Source organism: Dipteris shenzhenensis, chromosome 6, assembly GCF_047967505.1.
Source record: "Dipteris shenzhenensis isolate YYH24624 ecotype China chromosome 6, Dip_SZ_1.0, whole genome shotgun sequence".
Taxonomy (NCBI): domain Eukaryota; kingdom Viridiplantae; phylum Streptophyta; class Polypodiopsida; order Gleicheniales; family Dipteridaceae; genus Dipteris; species Dipteris shenzhenensis.
Genome location: NC_141601.1, coordinates 2,828,970 through 2,839,668, shown reverse-complemented (window position 1 = coordinate 2,839,668; position 10,699 = coordinate 2,828,970).

The following is a 10,699-nucleotide window of genomic DNA, read 5'->3' as shown; positions in this document are numbered from 1 at the left end:
ATGATAGGAACTTCATTTCGCATAAAGAACGAAAATTGGAGAGGCTTTGAGTGTCCCACTAAAGCATCTTGCCCATTGCATAGGCATCCATCAACATAGCTCTTGAAATCACGGACTTCCGTTACCAAAAATGGTGTTGGAGAAGACCCCTCACATTGTCTAAAAGTATCCATGAGATGTGCAAATGTCAATGTTTGGCTAGTTCTTAACCTCTCTGAAAACCTGCTAAACATTGCATCAATATCCTCATGTGTATGCCCAACCATCAAGAATCCCAATTGAATTGACTTGAAAATCCCTTGAGCAACAAGTAATGATAGGTATGCGACAAGTACCTATTCTTGTTTTCAGAACCACAATTATCCAACTGCAACAATAGGTGTTGGGAGCTGGGATTTGTCTATGTCCTTTGAACAATTGCATAATCTAGGGATGGCTGTCATCTTTTGGTCCATCTTATCATGGATAATGCACAAGTATGTCTGAGAATACATTTCAAAAAATCTGTGCCAAGTGTAGTACACATTTCTACAACTTTTTTGTTGTAACATGTGCTTTCTTCTATCTTCCATCAACTTAGTACATTCATTTTGGCATTTTGTTGCTGCTGCAAGCTGAGCCTTGATTGCACTACATAAACCACACTTAGAGAATTCACTTGTTTTTGACAAAGTTACATGCTTGAATTCAGAGTTCTATATGCGGTTGAACGTAGAAGTTGACATCTCCTTACGACCCAAACTATGCTTTAGCTATATGTTAACCTCATAGAGAATATCAACCTGCATGTATACATCCGGTATCACCAACTATGTTTCCCTTGATGCATCCTGAAGTGTTCTACTTTTGTGTGGCATACGCTCAAAATAGTTATCCACAAAATCTTGGATTATGGCTCTACCCAGTTCTGTGTGGTCCCAACCTATCCACACGATTCCTTTATTACCATGCATGCACCTTCGTATACCAATTTCAAATTGCTCCCTGTATTGATAAAATGTTGTTTTTGGAATACCATGCATTTCATAACATGCTCTACAACAAACTTGAATACCATTCAATGAAAAGACATATTTGAACTGCCCATTGTCATCTTTTCGACAAGCAACCCCAAGAGTGTCATATACATAATTGGTGCGAGACTCCAAACTTTGGCCCCAATACTCTATGCCTAATTTGGATATCATTTGACGATCCGCAAATTGACAACAATTTTGTTTACAACAATCAATCATAGATACTTTTGTGAGTGCATCCCTTGTGAGTCTAGATGATGCTAATGGCATGCCATGTTTTTTAGCTTTCCTCTTTATCATGTAGTAATGCCTCTTTTTTGTGGATTTTTCATTTGGGTCCTCATCTTCCATGTGCTTTTTCCCAGAACCACTTGGAAAATTCATGTTGTCATCGATTCTTAATGAAGTTCCATCTAAAAAGGTTATTTGTGCAATGGGCCATTTTATTAAGTGGATGGTATCGATGCCTGATACATCCTATGATACTTTTCAATTCCCACACCCAGATTACCTTCACCAAGCATCTCAAAATTTATAGGTTCAAATGGGTAGACATACAAAACAATACCCTCAGCAATGCTCTTGGTTTTCTGCTCATCCCATATTAAACTTTTCTTGTCCTTCCATGATTCTTGAATGGAAAACTCATCATATTCACATAGAGGTTCAACATCAATGGTATCTGATGTTATATCATTCATTGGTACAATAGCTCCATTGACATTGTCCACACAACTCATTGATCGTGCTTTCCAACGAACAACACTACCCAAAGCCTCATAGACTAAGAATGCATTCATTGTAGGAAATGGAAGAAGTGCACTTTCATCCATACAAATATCGATCGCCACCGATACATTGTTTTCTCCCAAGGGCACACCTTGGCACATGTCATCATGTGATGTAGAGAATATTGTCCCAATGGCAACAATCTTTCCACTGACAAGCAAGTTGACTTTAACCCCCACTTTCAATGTGGCACCTGCATATATAGCATTTGTTATAGTTCAATATTGATATTTGATGGTGTGACTAAGGATGAAAATGCTTTACAGGATTTCATTGCATGACTAAATCTTCCTAAACCTTGGTGCTTTGAATTTCATCCCAGCAAAATCTGGCTACATGGTCAAATCTTCACAGACCATGGTGCTTTAAAAGGGAGATAGCAAGATTTGTCCACACAACCAAATCTCCCGAGATGTTGGTGCTTTCAAGAAGCCATCAAGATTTGTCCACACAACCAAATCTACTTAGACCTTGGTGCTTTGAAAGAAGCCAAATCTTCACATACCCTGGTGCTTTGAAAGAAGCCCACAAGATTTGGCCACATGGTTAAATCTCCCCAGACCCTGGTGCCTTGAAAGGAGCTAACAAGATTTGTCCACATGGCCAAATCTCCTAAGACACTAGTGCTTTGAAAGAAGCAATAAGATTTGGCCACATGGCCAAATCTACTAAGACCTTGGTGCTTTCAAAGAAGCTAGCAAGATTTGGATGCACGGCCAAATCCTTCGAGACCTTGGTGACTTCTTTCAAAGCACTGAGAAGATTTGGTTGTGGCGTTCTTTCAAACTTGGGGAGATTTGGTCATGTGGCCAAATCTTGTAGGCTTCTTTCAAAGCACTAGGGTATGGGGAGTTTTGGCCGTGCAACCAAATCCTGCGTGCTTCTTTCAAATCACCACGTTTTGGGAGATTTGGCCGTGTGGCCAAATCTTTCAAAGCACCAGGGTTTGTGAAGATTTTGCCATGCTGCCAAATGTTGCTAGCTTCTTTCAAATCACTAGGAAGATTTGGCCAAATGTTGCTAGCTTCTTTCAAATCTTCAAACGTTAAATTTAAAAATTGAAAATCCAGATTTTAAAATGTAAAATGTAAAATTCAAAATTCAAAATTCAAGATTCAAAATTTAAAATTCAAATTTCAAATTTCAAATTTCAAGTTTCAAGTTTCAAGTTTTAAGTTTCAAATTTTGAAATTCAAATGTAGAGATCCTACTTTCAAAAAAATCATACATGCTTTTCATGATTCACACTATTACACTTTAAAATCATACTATTACTTTAAAGCAAACCTGAAAATCTAAAACTATTAAAAAACCAAAACTTTAAAAGGCAAAGCTAAACAAACCTTTTAAACCAAGCATAAAAAGTAAAACTATAAGAAGGAATTGAATTCATCTTCATGGGGGATCAAGTGCTAGGCTCACCTTGTTCTCACCCTTCCTAGATCTCAAATGTGTAACTAGGGTGGTTTGAGAGCCTTAGGACAATGTCTTAGATGGGTAGTTCTTGGAAAACACTCCTCCACCCTTGGTTAGCTAATTGCAAGCAAAAAATTTCAAAACTATGTCAAAATGAGAGGTCCTGAGAGGCTCCCCATCCCAGATTTGTCCTAACAATGTGCACTTAACTATGTAGGTTTAAAACTTCCATTACCAATTAAACACTCCATAGGTTTCACACTCAATAGTTGGATTAGAAAGAGGTTTTTTTTTTTTTTTGCTCTACATGCTTTTGGGGGGATTGCTCCTTCCCTCCCAGCCCTTCCTTTTCGCCTCTCGCCCTCGCCTTCCCTCATGTTCTTCTTCCCGTCCCCAACCTCCATCTTGCTCCTTCCGCCCCCAAGCGACATCTTGCGTCTTCCCTCGATGCTCAGAATCTACTCCCTCGATGCTCAGAATCCTGCTCCCTCGACGCTCTGCTGAAGCTACTCCCCCCACGCTCTTCTAACCCCTGCTCCCTTGACGCTCATAATCCTACTCTGCCCGTCCCCAAGCGACATCTTGTGCTTTTCGTCCCAACATGGCATCCTTTGGCTGAACCCTACTCCCTCGACGCTCTTCTGAACCCTGCTCCCTCGACGCTCTTCTAATAATATCCTGCTCTACATGCTTTTGGCAGGATTGCTCCTTCCGCTCTTCTCAGACGCTCCTCCGCCCATTTTTTGGTAATATCCTGCTTCTTGGGTGCTCCTCTCCGTCAGCTGAATGCTTGTCCATCTCTGCTGTATCCGTGCACTCCTCTCTACGCTCCTCTCTATCCACTTCTCAAAATATCCTGCTTCTCTTCCTTTTGAGGCGCTCCTCTCCATCCGGTTCTAGAACAGGACTTCTCCTAGGCTCTTGCAAGTCTTCTCCATGGCCCTAGAACCTTTCGCTCCTCTTGTGCTTCTCCCCTTCGGCTCCTCTTCCGTTTTCCAGCAAGAAATACAACTCTTGCGATTGCTATAGCTCCTCTCTCCCTCCGTCTGTCCCCTTCTCTCCGTTCCTCCATCTACCCTCTTCTCCCTGCACCTCCATCTACCCTCCTCTCAATTCACCTCGATCAACTACCGCATGCAACAAGAAAACTGGTTTTTTAAGGAAACGAATAGATTCGCCTACCCGCTTGAAATCCAAAACGCACAAGCTCATGAACAACAATGGCTATTCAATCATCCAAGTAAGAAAATGAAAGAAATCGAAAGTGTACCTGATTCTTGCATGTTTACCATCTTTTCCATTTCGAAACACCATGATTTGAAAGCAAGAGTCTTGTAAAAGTAGGAATCTCAAAGTGTGATTTGAAAGTAGGGTCTGTAGTATATGATTTGACTTTCAGATCTTGAAATTTGAAATTTGAAATTTTAATTTTGTATCTAAGATTCAAAATTTCAAATTTGAATTTTGAATTTAAAAATTTAAAATTTGAATCTTAAGATTTGAATTTTGAATTTTAAATGGGGATATTTGGCCATGCGGCCAAATCTTTCTGGCTTCTTTCAAAACATAAAAGATTTGGCCACACGGCCAAATCTCCCTAGACCTTGGTGATTTGAAAGAAGCTATAAAGATTTGGCATCACAGCTAAATCTCCCTAAACACTGCTTTGAAAAAAATTTGGCCACACGGCCAAATCTCCCTAGACACTCGTGATTAGAAAGAAGCTAGCAAGATTTGGTCGCATGGCCAAATCTCCCTAGATCCTCATGATTAGAAAGAAGATAGCAAGATTCGGCCGCATAGCCAAATCTCCTTAAATCCTCGTGATTTAAAAGAAGCTAGAAAGATTTGGCATCACAGCCAAATCTCCCCAAACCCTGCTGCTTTGATCGCACGGCCAAATCTCCACGCTCGTGATTAGAACGAAGATAGCAAGATTTGGCCGCACGGCCAAATCTCCCTAAATCCTCGTGGATTAGAAAGAAGATAGCCGCAGATTTGGCTGCACAGCCAAATCTCCCTAAATCCTCGTGATTTAAAAGAAGCTAGAAAGATTTGGGCACAGCCACATCTCCCCAAATCCTACTACTTTAAAAAGATTTGGCCGCACGGACAAATCTCCCTAGACCCTCGTGATTAGAAAGAAGCTAGCAAGATTTGGCTGCACAGCCAAATCTCCCTAAACCCTCGTGATTTATGTGCAGCCAAATCTCCCTAAACCCTCGTGATTTATAAAAAGCTAGAAAGATTTGGCATCGCAACCAAATCTCCCTAAACCTTAGTGCTTTGAAAAGTTTTGGCTTGACGGCCAAATCTCCCCAAACCCTAGTGCTTTGAAAAGATTTGGCCGCACGCCCAAATCTTCATAGACCCTCGTGATTAGAAAGAAGCTAGCAAGATTCGCATGGCCAAATCTCCCTACACCCAAGTGATTTAAAAGAAGCTAGAAAGATTTGACTGATTTAAAAGAAGCTAGCATGATTTGGATGCACAGCCAAATCTCTCCAGACCCTAGTGCTTTGAAAGAAGCCCACAAGATCTGGCCATAAGGCCAAATCTCCCCAAACTCTGGTGCTTTGAAAGAAGCCCCTAAGATTTGGCCATACATCCCAACCTCCCCTTCTGGTGCTTTAAAAGAAGCCCATAAGATTTGGCCGCATGGCCAAATCTCCCTAGACCTTATGCGGCCAAATCTCCCTAGACCTTGGTGCTTTCTCAAATCTACCACTATGTCTAGTGTCGATTCTCGATTCTATTTCAAATATGTTTATGTCTGCAACTCTAATTAACAAGATCACTCAGATTCACTAAGGGTTGTCTATGCAATAAAATCGAATCAAGTTCCATCTAAGAATTCCCTTGCAGCATCAGTAGTGATTCCCATTTCCTTGCATCCAAGAACCATAGCAAAGCATTTTGCCTCAATATCTTTCAACGGCCCCATTTTGGCAATTTTTCCTAGCATGCATTCTTCCTCTTCATTCAATGTAACATGTTGAGCATGCACCATACTTCTTGTAGTAGGACATGTCCCTCTCACTCTAGTTTTGGTTATAGGTGAAGCAATACCTTTCTATGTGTCTTTTTTTGAACTACGAGTAGACATATGAGACAACACTGCTTCTTTCCACAACTGCTAGCATACCCTCTAGAGGTGTTCCTTCCTCTAGTACATCAATTATAGTTAGCTTTTCTTTCTTTGCCCCTTCTTTGTACCACCTGGTGCTTGAACCATAGTTTACTTTCCTTTCTTTGTTCCTTCCCCACTCTTGCGCTTCTTTAATGTTGCTAAAACTTTGCGATATGATTCAATGATTGTTGTCACCGTGTCAATTTCATTTCCATCAACTGATTCAACACTTATCTAGCCTCTTGAGTGCATGTTGTCATCTACATCAGACTTCATACGAGATGCTTCATAATCGCTGGGATCCAAGAGAAATTTCTTATTATTATTTATAATGATCAACAATCCAATATCTCCCTCTTTTCCAACCACATCTTCTGTGATTTGATATACCGATCCAACACAAGTGTATGCACTTTTATTAGGTAGCAAAACAAATAAGTGAACTCACGTCAACTGTGCTCCCTCAATATTATATCTGTCAAAGTACCAAGGTATGCTTTTTTCTCCAAATCCACTTACAACTTTCTCAACCTTCTTCAGATTTGTGTCTTTCCTATAAAAAAATCCAAGCAATATACAAACTATCATCTTTATATTCTTTAATGTTAGACAAAACACATTATCGTACCTACATTCTGATTTATATTTGGACACTATTTGGTTAGATTCGATTTGCAAAACTCTATGTTTCAATTTGTTTTGTGAAAGAATTAATAGACATTGAGTTAGTACCTTGTGTAAAAAATGCTCTGTGCTTTGTGATGTGAGTTTGTATTCCTCCACTAAAAGAATGATTATTTGATTTTAAACATATGATAGGTGTTGCAGATTGTCCTGAAAAGTTGAAGAGCTATCTTATTACAAATTTTGATCCTGCATCCAATGGTTTATGGAAACATGAGTTGCCCATACCCATTGAGCACGTGTTTGAAATGAATGGGATCCATTATGAAGTAAAGAAATCAACAATACATGGGGCATGATATGGTCTTTTTGTACATACAAGCATCAAGAAGAATATATAATGGTCCAAAGTATGATTATGATACTTGGAGATCTCTCCTCAAGTTTTTCCCAAGGATGAAGACTTATGGAATGTTTGAAGATCCATTCATTGAGCCATTGACAGATGTGAAATATATTGTGGGAGATGTATTATATGGAAACATTGCTTGATATATAAAGGGCTCAATGTATTATAAAGAAAGAACAAATGTTATATTTGTATACATCCCTAAGCTAGCACCTTGGGCTCAAAAGTCACAAGGAGATTTGAGTGCCCATGGCTACATTACTGTGCAAACCATAAAGGATATCTCCTCTGAAGATGAGCTACTTTGTGAGCATGAATACTAGTATGGAATTGTTAATGATTAAGTTAAACGATGTGGTGCAAAATTTAGTTGCAAAATTGGCCGCATATGTCAATGGTTTTGATTATATTTAGCACAAGAAAGTAATTAAAAAAAAGGTTTTTATCAAGACCATGTCTCTGAGTTTCATGAGCTCTATTGTGATGGAGAGTTTCACGAGCTCTATTGTGATGGAACGGTGTTTTTAAACACCACATTTATATGATGGATGTCAAAGATCTACCATAATCCTATTGCATATGTCAATGTTGCAATTTATCAACATAGAAACATATGCATTTGGCATTAATTTGATACATCTAATATACCAAATAAAAATTGACAGTTGTTGCAAGTTTAATTCTGTTTTTGAACACGATGGATATCAAAGCTCTATAATAATCCTATTGCATATATCAATACTGCAATTTAATTTACTCCATGGAATCTTCCTAACACAACATCTATAAATTGGCTCTTGTTTGTGGTTTCGATGCATATGAAACAACAAACATCTTTCTTTCACTAGCAAATCAAAAAATGTTTTGGCCATGGGGCCATGTTCACATCTATTAAAGCCTTTTGCCATAGCAGCATATGGAAGCTTGTTGCTTGGGTTCTAGGAATTGGGAAAGTATTGTGCATGGTCTAGTCTCCCCCAACATAATTGAAACTTGGCTCCTCAATGGAGCTAATGTTTCAATAAAAAACATCAAATTTTACTTTTGAAGTGAGTATATTTTATTTTGTGGGAATTGGGATTTTCTTAAATTCTATAATATAGTGTTCAAGGGGTTTTGAAGGCAAGGAAAAAGGCCAGAGTGATACGCTACAACAACTATAGCAAGCACAACAAGCCAGAAGACCACTACAAGGAGCAGTGTTTACTATATTTGCCTTTCGCCCTTTGCGAGCATTCCTCCCTAAGCGAAGCGTTTCTGACTTGGCATGACATGTACATCGCGAACAACCCCATGATCGACAACAATCAAGCAATGTTCAACAAAATCAACCCTTGCACACAAGAGCCATCCAACAAAGACACCAAAACAAGTGCCTCAACAAGGCTAGCCAGCTATTTGAAAACAAACACGGAAGAGTTTAACATGGAAAATGAACTCCGAGAGCATACAAGCAAGAAACAACAAGCACACATTATATAGCCCTCGGAGCATGTCCTACCAAACAAAATATACTATGAACTCATGAGACCAACATGCTATTATAGATGATATCCTCACGACAAAATTAGGCTTTTCTTGTCAGGCAATGCGGGCTTAAGGAAAACGTTCACTTTGATGCTGATTGTCCAAGCGCTACACCGAATATACATTCACAAAGAGACGTCAGACCTAGAACTACCTAGAGTACTCCTTCTAGCCTACACAAGAAAAGCCACAAGGGGAATTGGTGGGAACATGATACACGCAGCTTTGCACTTGCTAATACTAGCAACTGCCTACACTGGGCTCGGCGATGTGACGAGCTACAAATCCTCTCTGCTCAGTACAGAAACGTAGAGCTTGTAGTGATCAACAAAATCTCACTTGTGGGACTCAACACATTTGTGGCAGCTGATATGCGCATGCACAAGCTAAAGCACAACCACGACGAGCCATTCGGAGGGGTTGACGTTATTGTTTCTAGTGACCTTTGCCAAGCTAGTCCAGTGCCGGATGCATGGGTGTTTTCGCAAACAATCAAAAGAAGCAACAATCATGGGGTCATGCTGGAGAACACAAGTGCACTACTACGAGCTAACACACCCAATGCGACAAGAGAAAGACACATTCTTGGACTTGGTTAATAGGGTCCGTGGTGGGGCACACACTAGTGAGGACATTGACACATTGAACAATACCTACGCAGACAAGCACAACGTGCCACACCTTTTTTACACAAACAAAGCCAAAGATGACCACAACAACTATCTTTTCTAGACAATACAAGCTTTGCCATAAATATTTGAAGCAACCAACCGTAGGCATAAATCATGCAGCAAGAAAATAACCATCCCTAAAGTCCACAGCGGGCTTGTACAAGCAGTTAAACATCAAGAAAGGAATGATTATCGAAATTTGCTCAGGGAACTTGGATGTCAGTGAGGACGGAATAGTCAATGGAGCAAAGGGGATATACAAAGGGTCAAACGGCAACAACAACCAAAAGAAAACTTTGTGGGTCCAATTTGCAGACAAAAAGATCGGGCAAGCCACCCGTGGGCAAAACCTAAGCAAGTACAACGAACACACGCAACCCACATGGACATCAATTACAAAGCTAACAAGGGAGTTTCAAATAGGAAAAAACCACCTCAACATAGTCACCAAGACACAATTCCCAGTCCAGCCTGCAGCAGGCATAACAATACATCGCGCGCAAGGGCTCACTATGGACTCGACCCGGCGAACATCAAGACCCACAGATTGCTTTACACAGCACTATTACGAATCAGAGATGCACAAAATCTATACCTGCTACACAAAATCGAGTAAAAGTAGACAACATAGTTCTCCGAGAGATAGAGCGTGCCTCCAGACAAGTTGAAATTGGACTTTCACTAAGGACAGCCTAGGAAGAACACAAGTAGGGGTAAAAACAATACAAAGCATGAACACAAGATCATTCAGTGCCGCCCACACGCATGACATAATGCATTCATGTGCCATCATGGGTGCAACAATACTTTGTCTCTAAGAAACACATGCTAAACAGAATGACAACTTAAGCTTGCCTGGGTTCCGCCATGTTGCAACAAGCTAAGGGGCTAGGCTCGCCCCATACTTTAAGAGCAACATACAAATCAAACAATCAAATGAAATTTGCATCCAAGGTCGCAGGTGCCTCCTCACAAAAATGCAAATTGACTCATCCGAACAAGTAACCATTATCAACATCTACAAACCACCAAAGGTTAAAACAAGCATACTCATTCACATCTTGGAAAAAATTCAAAGTGACATTCATCCAGTACAAAAAACGTTCATTGTGGGAGA